This window comes from Capra hircus, chromosome 6 (genome assembly GCF_001704415.2).
Source record: "Capra hircus breed San Clemente chromosome 6, ASM170441v1, whole genome shotgun sequence".
Classification (NCBI taxonomy): Eukaryota; Metazoa; Chordata; class Mammalia; order Artiodactyla; family Bovidae; genus Capra; species Capra hircus.
In genome coordinates this window covers 5,353,450-5,367,470 of record NC_030813.1, presented here as the reverse complement: position 1 = coordinate 5,367,470, position 14,021 = coordinate 5,353,450, and positions in this window count along the sequence as shown.

Here is a 14,021-nt window from a genome sequence, read left to right as displayed (position 1 = left end):
ACAGTGAAATAGCAGTTGGACATATGTTTACATCATGTTTAGTTGTCAATCATGTAGCTTTCAAACTACAAATTCATTTTGATTCCCACCAGTAAGAATGTCTCAACTTGTATCCTTAGAAGGAAGTACATGTGTCAGAGGCAAGCAGTTATTTCTGCTTGGTGTTTGTGAGGCTGCCCATGTGTCTGGCATTATGCTAGGCACTGTTACCCAGCAGCGTGTTGACAGACCTTGCCCTTGCCCCTGGGAGGCTTTCCCTCTTATGACCTAAATGCAGAGAATAAGACTGATTGACTAAACGAAAATACATATAACATTCACAGTCCCAGCTGCCAAACCATATTTAAGTCAAGGAAAGAAAAGAGAAGGCATGCTCTCCATGTGTGTTACTTATGAGAATTTATAACCTGACTTAGTTTTTTGAATCAAAAGTATGCATAAGTTCATATCCCATAGTCATAATAGTAATAACACATGTTTGTGTTGCTAATAATATTGCCTTATGTATGAGGAAACTGAGGCTCAGAGACTTTGCAGTGACTATAGCTCAGGTCACACTAGACCCATTAAGCAAAGAGCTGGACTCAAAAGTCCTTTCAGCACTTCCGCTCATCTCCCTTTTATGAAATGAGTCTTTTTAGAAGTGGCAGGAGGCAAGAGGCCCAGCATAGTTATGTCCTTTCTAACACGAGTAAAGGAAAACTCTGCTGTCCTAACAGCATGTACGTCAGAGCAAAGAATTTCAGAGACCGTTATGGAAATCTACTGGTACTTTGGTTTCTTGGATCTGGCAAGGACATGGTGGGGTGGGGGAGCGGAGGAAGACAAACATGGAGCCTGTTGATTAATTTCATGGAGTACAGCCTTTTATAATAAATCCCAAGACTAATGGTGAGCTGTGTGTTGAAATAAAGGAATTATTGCATCCCTGGTTTGCTAACTGTGAAGAATAGAATTAGAACAACATTTATGAAACTACAAATCATAGACGTGTATTTCAGTGCTTGTATTTACCTATGGAAACGCGAATGATTGACTATTGGACCATGCAGCAAATCTCAGCTTGCCTCTAATATTTACTAATTACTGAAGTACGGTTAGGAAAACAAAGAAACCAAAGAAAGTATTTAGGAGTACTGTTAAGCAAACAGAAACTTATTTCAAAGATAGGTGCTGAGCTTTCTCTGCTTTTTAAGTTTCTCATTCATACTGTCTATGTTATTTCTTAAATGTTTTATTTTAGAAAGCCTTTCTAAAGGCTTTCTCTTTCAAAAGGAGCGGTAGAAATTAGAATTTATCCTTCTATTCTTTTCTTCCCTTCTTTTTTTTTAAACAGCCATGCCACTGAAGAGCAGTAAATAAACTGCAGTGTTGGCATCACCTGGTTCAGTTTAGTTCAGTTCAGTTCAGTTCAGTCCAGTCGCTCAGTCGTGTCCGACTCTTTGCAACCCCATGAATCGCAGCACGCCAGGCCTCCCTGTCCATCACCATCTCCCGGAGTTCACTCAGACTCATGTCCATTGAGTCAGTGATGCCATCCAGCCATCTCATCCTCAATCGTCCCCTTTCCTCCTGCCCTCAATCCCTCCCAGCATCAGAGTCTTTTCCAATGAGTCAGCTCTTTGCATGAGGTGGCAAAAGTACTGGAGTTTCAGCTTTAGTATCATTCCTTCCAAAGAGATCCCAGGGCTGATCTCCTTCAGAATGGACTGGTTGGATCTCCTTGCAGTCCAAGGGACTCTCAGGAGTCTTCTCCAACACCACAGTTCAAAAGCATCAATTCTTCGGCTCTCAGCTTTCTTCACAGTCCAACTCCCACATCCATACATGACCACAGGAAAAACCATAGCCTTTGACCTTTGTTGGCAAAGTAATGTCTCTGCTTTTTAATATGCTGTCTAGGTTAGTCATAACTTTACCTTCCAAGGAGTAAGCGTCTTTTAATTTCATGGCTGCACTCACCATCTGCAGTGATTTTGACGCCCCCCAAAATAAAGTCTGACAATGTTTCCACTGTTTCCCCATCTAGTTCCCATGAAGTGATGGGACTTCGTGATCTTCGTTTTCTGAATGTTGAGCTTTAAGCCAACTTTTTCGCTCTCCTCTTTCACTTTCATCAAGAGGCTTTTTAGTTCCTCTTCACTTTCTGCCATAAGGGTGGTGTCATCTGCATATCTGAGGTGGTTGATATTTCTCCAGGCAATCTTGATTCCAGCTTGTGCTTCTTCCAGCCCAGCGTTTCTCATGATGTACTCTGCATAGAAGTTAAATAAGCAGGGTGACAATATACAGCCTTGACGTACTCCTTTTCCTATTTGGAACCAGTCTGTTGTTCCATGTCCAGTTCTAACTGTTGCTTCCTGACCTGCATATAGGTTTCTCAAGAGGCAGGTCAGGTGGTCTGGTATTCCCATCTCTTTCAGAATTTTCTGAATTCTGAAAGAGATGGTACTTGCTTACAAATACAGAATCTGTGGTCCTCCCTGGGCTCACCGAATCAGAGTCTGCATTTTAGAAAGGTCCCCGTGTGTTTGAAAGCACAATAAAATTTCACGAAAAAGTATCTCTGGGCATTAGAACAATGACATGGAATGAGTTGTATAAAGAAACTCAGGCTGGCTTAGGAATCTGACTAGTAGTATAAATGACTTGGTCTCTTACCAGGATTGTCTACTGACCAGTGGGTATCTATTTGGAGAGCCCCCATCATGCACAGTGAAGAAGACAGATTCTACACTGTATTGCTTTGGCTAGGTTTCATATATATTCTGTAAGTTATTTTTTTCCTGTTAAACTCCAAACATCTCAAGTCCCAGTGGGGAGAGGATTGTTTACTTTTAAATTGGGCACATCACACTTCCTGTGAACACATACATACATGTGAACATTGCATTGTCTGAAACTAATTTTAAGTGGTCTCTTTATTTGTGGATGGGACCTGTCAACAGACTCTTTTTCAACTGAAAACAGAGTAAAGGACTTCAGTATCAATGCTCCAGAGTTGAAATGACGATGACAGGAGCCCCGTGGAGAGCAGCTCTGCGGCTGTGTCTGCTCATCTTAGTCTGCCCAGCCCAGGCGGCATCGTGCTCACCCCAGGGTGCATGAACAGAAGCTTCCCTAAGTTTCAGGAGCTGCTCTGCTGTGTGTGCCGATGTCGGTTTCCTGGATTCAACATTCACGTGTCTTCCTCTATGTAGGTGTTGTTGTCATTGTCTTTTCACAATCCCACCATTAATCTAACAGTGTTCACTCACAGCACTGGGTGAGATTGAAAGCAGCCAAGAGACTAGATAAAAGAAGGGAGACCCTCCACCACTTTGTTAGCATCATCAAGCTCACCACAACGTGGAAGCTGAAGGGTAAGTCTCTGTCCACCGCAAGGAGAAACCAGAAGGGTAAGTGACGTCTGCTTTCATTTTCTAGGAGGCAATGGAAGAGTTCAGTGAATTAGTTGCCTCTGATGAAGGTTTTTACTAATGCCATCGGTATTGTCCTTTTTGTCTGAATGGAAACATACGAGCCAGTGCTATTTAAGAGCATTTAGAATACCGGTCACACAGAAGACTTTCAGACGTAGACATGAAGCAAAGATTCTCAGCTCTGGCTGCACACTGCAGTCACTTGGGGAGCTTCTAATATACACTAGTGCTATAGCCCCACCTCTGTGTATTCTAACTTAATTGTTCTGGGACAGGAACATGGGATGAATCTCATGGAGACTTGTGTGTGTGTATCGCAGTGTATATATGAGTATACATACATACACATGAATATATGCATTCATATTTATATATTATTTCATCTAATATATATCATTATTTCATTACTTTATTTAGAGTTGTAGCTCTCTTCCTGCCATATGTATATGTGTGTGTGTGTATATATATATATATATATGTATACATATATACACATGTTTATACAGAGGCAATCGAGAGCTATTTATCTGGATCAGAACTCTCACCATTTGGGATTAGTTTTTCATAAAAATCGCCATGTTTAATACTGCACATAGTTTTGGTGTGTGATCAACAGTTTCTAGATTTCTGAGGTTGCGAGCTACAGTTTACAAAGAATTTCTTAGCCTGGATATCCATAATGGTAGGCAGCAATTTAGATGGGGAAACAGTGGAAACAGTGTCAGACTTTATTTTGGGGGGCTCCAAAATCACTGCAGATGGTGACTGCAGCCATGAAATTAAAAGATGCTTACACCTTGGAAGGAAAGTGATGACCACCTAGATAGCATATTAAAAAGCAGAGACATTACTTTGCCAACAAAGTTCCGTCTAGTCAAGGCTATGGTTTTTCCAGTGGTCATGTATGGAGGTGAGAGTTGGACTGTGAAGAAAGCTGAGTGCTGAAGTATTGATGCTTTTGAACTGTGGTGTTGGAGAAGACTCTTGAGAGTCCCTTGGACTGCAAGGAGATCCAACCAGTCCATCCTAAAGGAGATCAGTCCTGGGTGTTCATTGAAAGGATTGATGCTGAAGCTAAAACTCCAGTACTTTGGCCACCTCATGCGAAGAGTTAACTCACTGGAAAAGACCTTGATGCTTGGAGGGATTGGGGGCAGGAGGAGAAGGGGATGACAGAGGATGAGATGGCTGGATGGCATTACTGACTCGATAGACATGAGTTTGGATGAACTCCGGGAGTTGGTGATGGACAGGGAGGCCTGGTGTGCTGTGATTCATGGAGTCGCAAAGAATTGGACACGACTGAGCGACTGAACTGAACTGAATTTAAGAAATCTTATCAAAAATACAGTATTTTCTATGTAAAATATGAGATATGTGTGTATATTATGCAGTCCAGATTACTTACTGGCTCAAAATATTAGTTTCTATTTATATTGTTGGCATCAAGACAGACATAGAATTCTGTTAAGTTAAAAATCACTGCTATAGCAGCAATTTCATGGGTTTATTGGCTATAGGTAGATAAAATTGGCAAAAAAAAAAAAAAAATTTGCAAGCATGTAAAAGAGAAACATAATCCCTTAAAAGATTGCTTTTAGCCTATATATGACTTGAGTTTACTATCTCACTTTTTCCTAATTAAATCTTCTGAGGTCTGCCTTATTTTGATTTACTACTACAGCAACTCGGGCTGTGAGAAGCTACCTTGTGGGGAAACAAACTGGCTGAGCTGGAAGCCCCTGGGCCCGAGTGGAGAGCTCCTCACGTTGCTCTGGGCCCCTGGCAGCCTGGGATTGTCAGCTGAGTCCCTATAACTCGAGTCCCCAAAGCAAAGCCAGGCCTCGCATTTGGCATGATTCCTAAAAAAAAATGGTTTCTTTGGTTTCTCTGTGCGTGATGAGCCTGCTGTCCTTGACATAAAAACCAAACAGAGTCCCTTCCCTTTTCGAGGGAATATCACATCTGATATCGCTTAAACTGGCAAGTGATAAGACTTAGTTGACATGCCGAAAAACGACATCAGGGATTTTGCTATGGGAAACAGAATGCATATTGGCAGAAATTTAGCACTGAGTAAAGAGCAGCTTCAGTTCCTTCCATCTGCCATACTGATTTCCTTCACACTTAGCCAAAGTCATAAAGCAAACCCGGCTCAGAGCAGATGAAATATGGAGACAAGTGTGAAGAGAACAGGTCAAAGGGGCCCAGTGAGTCAGAGACTAGCCACTGGCGTCTCACTTCTGGGATTCGGGACATCATGGAAAGTTCCTTCTTGCAGTTCATAAACCCACCAAAGATTTAAGGCCCCCTGTCAGCATTCAGAGCATCACCTGAAGGAGGCTGACCCATGACCAAGCCTAAAAATGAAATACACCACTGCTATTTATGTCCCTTTGGTTTGCATGCTGGGCGACTAGGAGCAGATCTGGATTCAAAGCCTTGTTGCAGAGGCTTGTTTCCTTAAGATAATAGGGTATCTTTTCATATCATAAATTCTAGTCTTTTCTGTAAAAAAAAGATGATTAGAAAAATATCTTCAAAGAAAATCATGGAGGACATGGGAATTTAGAATTTTGGACTATAAATGTTATCAGAATCTAGATAGATATATCATTTGACCAAATTTATGCTATGGTAATTTATATTTAATTATGTTGGGAATGCTTCTCTTTGAACAACTATATATCATATTTGAGTTCATGTCCAGATTTTTTTAATTCAAAGAAATAACTTGGCTTAAATTATTGTGAGTTTTCAAATACTTGCTTATTCTTCTGAAAATCTTGTTGGTATACAAAATAGATCACTGTTTGGAAATGCATAAACTTGGAGAAAAGTTGTTCTGGGCAGTGTTAAGTATAGATGAGATGGATAAGAAGATATATTAAAAGCACTTTAACAAGGAAAAGGTTGGGTGGAAATTCATGTGCATTTTGGAAATTCCTCACCACTGCTCAGCTGTGATTCTGTCTCACAACCTCCAGCAGGTCCTAATACTTCCAGCAGGTCCTAATGTTCAAGATATATACTTGCCTTCATGTTCTGTATAGTTCTCAAGATCTGTAAGTCATAAATTGCTTCATATGCTAAGTGGACAGTACTGATTAGAAAATAGGTCAGTTATACTGAATGAATATAAATTATCATACTTTGTGAGTAGAAATATTATAAGTCACTGAGTTCAGGAAAAAAAAAAAAACAACATGTACAGGTCAATAAAATCTTGAGGCTAAGCAGGCAAAGTAAGAATGGGGAAAGTGTGGAATGTTTATATTTTTGTAATCACTAAAATCCAATGAGCCAAAAACTTAGAATTCAACTAAAGTCTCATGAACAATGACATTATACACATTGTACTGTTGAACTGCAAATAAGTTGCCCACTTTTTCTTTCCAGTTTTTTTTTAATTTATTTTTTAATTGGAGGAAATTTGCTTCATAATGTTGTGCTGATTTCTGCTGTCAACATTCCGAAGCAGCCATAATTATACACATATTCCCTCCCTCTGAAGCTTTCCTCCCAAGTGAGTGGATGGGGCACCCATCCACTGCTCTACATCATCACAGAGTGCCAGGCTGAAGATGCCCACTTTTATGCTCATAAAATTGCCATGGAATTGGAAAGAGTATTTGGTTAGTTCCATTTTAGGGAAGACCTAGGAAGAAGATGAGACGGATCTGTGCCACAGAGGAAGCATCGGGTCGTATTGCTGTGGGGCCCCTAAGAGCTTCTAGGTGTGATACTGAGCAGCTGTTCCTCGGGTCACCCTAGTCCCAGTTAATGTAAGCAGCAAACTGCGTGCTTTCATTTCCTCAAGGTTTCCCTTGTTTCAAAGATTCATATCACTGGGGAAAGGGTTGGAACACATTCTCCAGGCTCAGACACTGGAGCTGTAAGGGTTGCTTGGTAATTAAAGTTGGCTCTCTCCTGATATTTTGGACCTTATGATGACTTACTCAGGGGATACAGTGCTAACCTTGATGGAAGAGGAGGTCAACACAATGAAGGATTTTTGAGAACATATCACATGGACACAGGGGCCTCCTTAATCGGGCTCCCACTAGGCAATCTGGGACACTTTGGTCTCAAATAGAGTATGGGGCTGTAACTCACTGGATAAAATAGAAAACTTTTGAAACTCTAAAGATATAAAGAAATGTTGAAGAGAATCAAGAACTTTTTCTCACTGTGGGATACCCATTGTTAACTGTAGAAAGAGTGATTGACACAGATAATGGTCACTGAATATTATCAGAGTGGTAGTCGATATCACTAGGAGTTATCAATAGAGGCGAAAGAATGGTTAGAGGTGTGCTGAAGATATTGGTGTAATATGAAAATATTTCTCCACAAATACTAATCAAATAAAAAGAGGGAAATAGTGACTTATAGTGGAGAAACCTGATAGATAGGCACAGACTTAACTAAACCAACAATCAGGGGCAAACTCACCAAGTGTGGGACAAAACCACAGCAGAGTGCTTCCTGACGCGACTTGCCAAGGAGCACGCAGCAGCATTTCTTGGGGTGTGCTGTCAGGAATGCAAGAGCTGTGTCTGGTGTGAGGAAGGTCAGATGACCAGGTTGAGCAGATTCAGGTCATCCTACAGAATGGAGTTTGTTCTCTAAAACAGCAACTAGCCCATAAAAGGAAGGGAAATCTTTAGGAACTCTTCCAGATTGAGGGAGCTTAGTATGACACAGCAGTTAATGCAATCCTTGGTCTCATACATATCCTGGATCAGAGAGAAATAGAGGCAATATTGGGGCAGTTGATGAAATTTGAACTATGTCTGTGGATTGGATGGCAGAGTAGAATCAGAGATTCTTTCCTGATTGGGAGGATTGCATGATGGTAATATGAGAAAGTTCTCCTTGTTTAACGAACATAATAAAAATTTCCTGGATTTGAATTCTGGCTGGAATCTTTCATGCCAGTAATATGTTGGGCATGTTAAATAACCTCTCTTAAGCCTCAGCTTCCTTGTCTGAAGAATTCAGACAGCAGCATTATTCTGGAAATTAAATTAGATAATGCACATAATTCTCTTAGTATGCTGTACATATAGCCAGATATATTTGGCTATCCTCATGATCTTATTCCCTCACCCCTAATTCTCAGGTCATTTGTCTGTCTCTTCATTTAGACTCTGCTCTTGTCAGGCCAAGTGGCACTTCAGTTGTCTCTTTATATGCTACATGTCTCAAAGAATCTGGAAATAGTGAGGGATCATCCATCTTATCAGAGTGCATTGTCTGATCACTGAAAAGCTCCCCTCAGGAGAGCGGATGGATCATAATATGTTTGCAGAGTGTGGATGTAAAGTTACATTGGACATTGTTTGAATTCATGTCTTAAATCTTCATCCATTTGGAATCGTAAGGAAAACCATAGAAGAGTGAGATTCTCTGCATGCCATCTACTGCCTGTCTTTCAGGTTCCTGCCAAAATATGTCACAAGGGCAGCCTTTCCTGAAAAAGTTTGGTGCTTTTGCCTCTGAGGTGACTGGAAACCATCAGGGGAAAATGATTGTTTTAAAACTCTCCTATGCATTTTGTTTAAAAACATACGTTTTAGTTGAGAGGAAAAGATTTTTTAAAAAAGAGAAAAAACTACGTGTGGCATCGGAGGATTTCTAGGTCACCTGAATCCTATTCTAATAACAAATTATTTCAGGGTAAAAGAAGCGGCCAGGAAATAAATCTCAGTTTAGTTGGATTTGCTTGAAAGTTTAAAATGGAAACAAAGTAAACTAATAGAATAGGAGCCTCCCTCATCCTGCTTTTGTGCTGTGTTCCCAAGGAAAGGGCTAAAGAGACAGATACAAAACCAAGCTCACCCCATAATGATTTAGAGCACAGTGTTTTTTTAAACCCCTCTTTTCTGTGGACCCACTATTGCTTGTGATTCAAATGATCTGAATTTAAATAAAATTATAATATGCAGCTTGATGTTATCTGAATTTTTGAATACATAAGAATCAAGTGACATGAAAAACATTGAAATCCGAATGTCAGAACTATTCTACATGAAAATAAGCAAAGTTGTGGAGCAGCACTTGGGTTGCTCGGTGTTTCACATTGCTTTGCATCATTGTGGGAAAGCTATTCTGAATAAAATAAGCACAAAGGGGTTTTCATATAAATCTTCAACTTGAAATAAACCACTTCACCACCCACTGACCACAAGCAGATTACAAATGCTGACATACTGAGCACTCATAGCATCTCTTTCTGCTATCATGCAGATGTGTGAGTTTTGTTTTTAAATGAGGAACCGGAGTCTCAGAAAACAGTTCCGATTTAGATTTAGTTGGAAAAAAATACTCTCTGAAAGAGTTTGCAGTTTTGAAGAGTCTCTCTAGACTATTCTGCATTTATTTATCATGCTCACATATTCTCCATTTTGTAGGGTTTTAGCGAGAGGGGTAAGGTAGAAGGCTACATTTTAATTTTTGCATTATCATAGTCTTCAAGTAGAGAATTTACTGTTTTGCTTAATGTATGCAGAATGTATGTATTAATAGAATGTCACAATATTCGAAGTTCCTTTTGCGTACTCTCTTAGCCTACGTGGGTTATTTTATAAGGAGGAATGAACACGGCTAGGAATTAAGAAATGAGTACTAGACTCAGCGTGGCCCCTGTGGAACTTTGTGGGTCTTACCTAGTACTAGACCTCCTTAAAAAATCTCAGTTTCCTTCTCTAAGTAAAGGGAGTCCCTCAAGAACCACTGCCATGCAGAGATTTAATAGTCAATCTTTAAAGCCTCTTGTGCATCATTTCTTATTTCAATTTTCAGAGATCTAGGATATATTTTGGTGTTTTCTTTATTTTTCATTATGGAATTTAACATAATCTCTTTTTTGCACTATGTTGCACTTTTAAAAATTAATTTTTCTTGGCGTATAGGTGCTGTACAGTGTTCAGTTAGTTACTACTGTACAGAAAAGTAAGTCGATTGTATGTGTCCACATATCCCGTTTTTTTGGATTTCCTTCCCGTTTACGTCACCACAGTCTTTTGTAGTAGTTTAGTGTGGGTCTGCTCAGTTAAACTGATAGCAACTTGAGAACAAAGGCTATGCCCTTTCACCTCTTGGATCCTTACAGGTTAGCGCAGGTAAGCATCATGGCAGAGTAAACAGCTGAGCTTTTCAAGTCAGGGAGACCTGGGTTTAAATCATAGCATTACTACTTTGGCATGGTTACAGTTACTCTTAAAAACTTTAATTACTCGAAGTGTGGGTCGAATCGAGGAAACCAAAGGAAACCATCGCTGTTCATCAGGAAACCATCGCTGTTCATCAGGAAACCATTCCGATCCTTAGACCAGGAGAAATAAGAAAGAAAGTGAGTGGCTTTCCCAGAACCCTGGGAGGAATCAGGGCCCTGGGAAAAGGGACCCCGACAGGACCTGGAATTGTAAAGAACTGCAGCAGTGGTCAGACCATTGTGAGGCAGGGGAGAGGGAAGGGAATAAATATGCATACAGTTTCTCTTCCCGCTCTTTGATCTGCTGGTGCCTTCCACTGGCTAAACCCAACTAGAAGCCAAAGGGTAAAGGAGTCTGGGTGATGGAATCTGTAGAATTTAGCTTCTTGGGGCACAGGACAAAGCAGAGAAAGAAGAAGAATAGGTCTGTGTGGAATAATAATCACCTCCTAGCTTTCAAGCCATGGGGACATTTATAAATCATTAGGCCTGAGTTTATAGTAAAACATTGATGTTAATATCTCTCGAGGCAGTATGATAATTAAAAAGAAAGCATATGTGAAAGTGGTTACTTTGTGGAGAGGCTTAATAAATAAATGCCATTTCCATTCACTTGTTGATTCAGTGGACAAACAAATGACTAGCCCTGGGCAGACTAACTTTTGTGCCTGTGGGTCTGGCAAAAGGGAGCATTTAGTATACACATGCACCGTGGGATGCTGGGTAATTATATTCCCACAGTGTTCTTTAAACAGAAAATGTACTGATCTTCTATCACAATGACTTGAGACTCATGAATATGAAGCAGAGCTGTTATCAGCATGGCTTGTGATAACTCAGGCTGCTCTGTGACACTGTGCGATTGGTTGGACTGCTTATACACTGTGATTTGCCTAAGGACTACTTCCTGGGTGAGGGGTCTCTTGTGTTTTTTTCTCAAACCTTCCTATTAATTGCTAAACTCTTGAACACTGACTAACAAAAGAAAGAAAAAGTGTCATGATCAGGTTGGAAATTACTGCGTAATTAAAAGGAATAGCTGTACAAAACAGGAAGAAGATATTGAACAACAAGGAAATTTGGTGGTCTTACTGATGGAGGAAATAACATGGAAATAAGATTTATAGGAGAATCAACTTCATCTAAGAAGATTTGCACAATGAGCATTTCAGCTATGTGGCTGTCTAGTAATTCCAGTCATACCTCAGGAAGTCTTTCATTTTGTAGATTTAATTGCTTGAAAAATGAAAGTATAACAGTAAACATTTTAAATGCGCAATGGGAAAAAATTCTCTACAGAGTCAATTCAAGCCATTTCATAAGGATTCTTTTATTCTATTTATACACTGCATGAAAAAACACTTCCAATGTATAAGTTTATTTTGATTTATTATCCATATCTTGAAACAATTACAACCTTTTAAAAATGAGTATCTAAACTAGGGTTTCTCAACCTTGAGACACTGCTAGTTTAGATAAGAACATTCTTTTGTGGGGGCTGTCCTATGCCTTGTAGGATAATTTAGCAGCGCATTTAGTTTCTTTCTGCTAGATGCCTACAGGACTCCTCCCCCAAGGGGTGATACCAACAATGTTTCCTAACATTGCCAAATGTTCCTTGGAAGTCAAAAACTCCCCCTTTGGGAAACACTGATGTAGGCTGCCCTATTTCTACATGAGTTCAAAGTCCATTTCTTCAGGATACTTTCCATGCCCATCAATAGATGATTGGATTCAGATGATACGGGTGTGTGCATGATGTGTGTGTGTAACGGAATATTACTCAGCGTAAAAAGAAAGATACTGTTGCAGCAACATTAGTGGACCTAGAGAATATTATTCTTAGTGAAATAAGTCTGACACAGAAAGGCAAATACTGTATGATATCACTTTTATGTAGAATCCAAAAAGTAATGAACACATGTGCAAAGCAGAAACAGACTCACAGATACAGAAAACAAAGTTGTGGTAACCAAAGAGGAGAGGAAAGGAGGGAAGGACAAATTAGGGGTATGAGGTGAACAAAAACCGACTGCAAGATATAAACTAGACAAGCAATGATGATATACAGAGAATTATCTACATAATGGAGTATAATTTGCCAAAACACCGAAATGCTACGCATATCTGAAACTAACACAATATTATAAATCAACTATACTTTTAGTAAAAAGATGTTTTCCATTAGTTACAGGAAAAAAATTGTACTTTGTAAAGTTTTTATATTAATGTCTCCATGACTATTAATTGGGAAACTAACTTGAAAGGAAGCATGATATAAACCCTAGTGCTAAGGATTGTTAACACAGTGTTGTGTTTCAGGGCCCAGCAGAGAGGGTTAAGGTGTAATCACTGCTTCTAAGTATAAATGTTATTATGACGCTGATTACTTAACTTTCCAAAGATTTCTTTCCAAAACGGAGATGTCTTTCCAAGATGTCTCCACTTCATTACATGGATTAAATTGATTTTTGTTATCTTGATTATCCCATCTACAGTTACAGTTAAAGATACTATGCAGGAAGCTGACCACTGCTTGGGCAGGGTCTACAGGGTGACACAAGTTACGGGGTGATTGTGGTATATAATTATCTTGAGCATTTCAGACCGAGAGGGTCAGGGTGCATTGATCACTCAGAGTTTAGATGCAGAAGATTGCCTTACACTAACCAAGTCCAGAGAGACTGATAGAGAAACCAAAATCCCTGTTTTGAAATGTACAACATATAAAGGTTATCAATAAACATTGAAGAGTACTGCCACACTGCTCAGTATTATGGCTTCCTTTGGTTACCTCCTTCAGGGTCAATAAGAAATGAACATGGACAGGCAAATGTTTTCTGATGGTCCTTATTTGGGCAATGAATAACAGCAGGGACAGTGAGATGAGTGTTGGGTCTGGATGGTGCTCTGTCTTTCAGGATATCATCCATGACTCTCTGACTTCATTCCTTGTGTGGCTAGCTTATTTAAGTCATAGAGTTATGGAGGAAGACCACTCTTATTCCAGAGTTCCCCTTCCAATATTATAGAGTAAAGATAAAGAAATAATATACAGTAACAGAGCTAAAAATTAGCCTTCTGTCACCAATACCATTTTTTAACAAAATGAATTCTAAGGAATATATATATATATATGCCAGTTAATAATTAAATATATTGACTCACTTTAAGTTCATAAATTGAGCAACATTGTAATACAAAGGAATATATTAAATGCAGACTTTTTTCATCATGGGTTTTTTTTTAATAGAAAATTTTACAGATTGCTATTTTGACTTTTTAAAAAATGAGCATTATAAACAAGTTGATTTACAGTGCAATTTTACTAATATATATTTCTATTTCTAGAGTTATACATTATATATAATTATATATTA